Source organism: Calidris pugnax, unplaced genomic scaffold (genome assembly GCF_001431845.1).
Source record: "Calidris pugnax isolate Ruff unplaced genomic scaffold, ASM143184v1 scaffold775, whole genome shotgun sequence".
Classification (NCBI taxonomy): domain Eukaryota; kingdom Metazoa; phylum Chordata; class Aves; order Charadriiformes; family Scolopacidae; genus Calidris; species Calidris pugnax.
In genome coordinates this window covers 68,934-69,497 of record NW_015091442.1, presented here as the reverse complement: position 1 = coordinate 69,497, position 564 = coordinate 68,934, and positions in this window count along the sequence as shown.

The window sequence follows — 564 nt, the reverse complement described above, 5'->3', positions numbered from 1 at the left end:
AAAATTCAATGCTGCACCCAAAACAACGGGGGAGACTGTTGTGGACCCCCCCAGGAGAGGAGGTGAATGTGGCCTCATGGCGTGGTTCCAGGACTTTAACTCCTCAAGTCCTGCATGGACCATCACCACCCGAGCTCGTTCCTCGGCTCTTCAGAGTGAGATGGAGAATATCCTGGACAAGGTGTCTGGGCCCCAAATCATCTCCCAGATCTTGGTGGCCACTCGTAGGACCTCAGGCCCACCCGACCCCCAGAGAGCCCAAGTGAACAGCTCTGGAGCAGACCCGACGTGTGGAAGAAACATCCAGTGCGGTGACATCGTGGCAGACGTTTCCAGCCTCAGCCAGAGCTTCTGCTCAAGGTCTCTGGGGCTGGAGGTTGTTCTCCAGAGCTCTGGGAGGAACAGGACACCCTGAGAGCTGCCCAAAGGTCTCAGCCAGGCCCAGCCCTGCAGGAGCAGCTCCCCCCCTTCTGCCCAGGCCCTGGCATGGAGACCACCCGGGCGCTGGCAGGGAACTGGGCTGAGCCTCCAGACGCAGCTCCTGGGGACAGACCCTTCCCGACA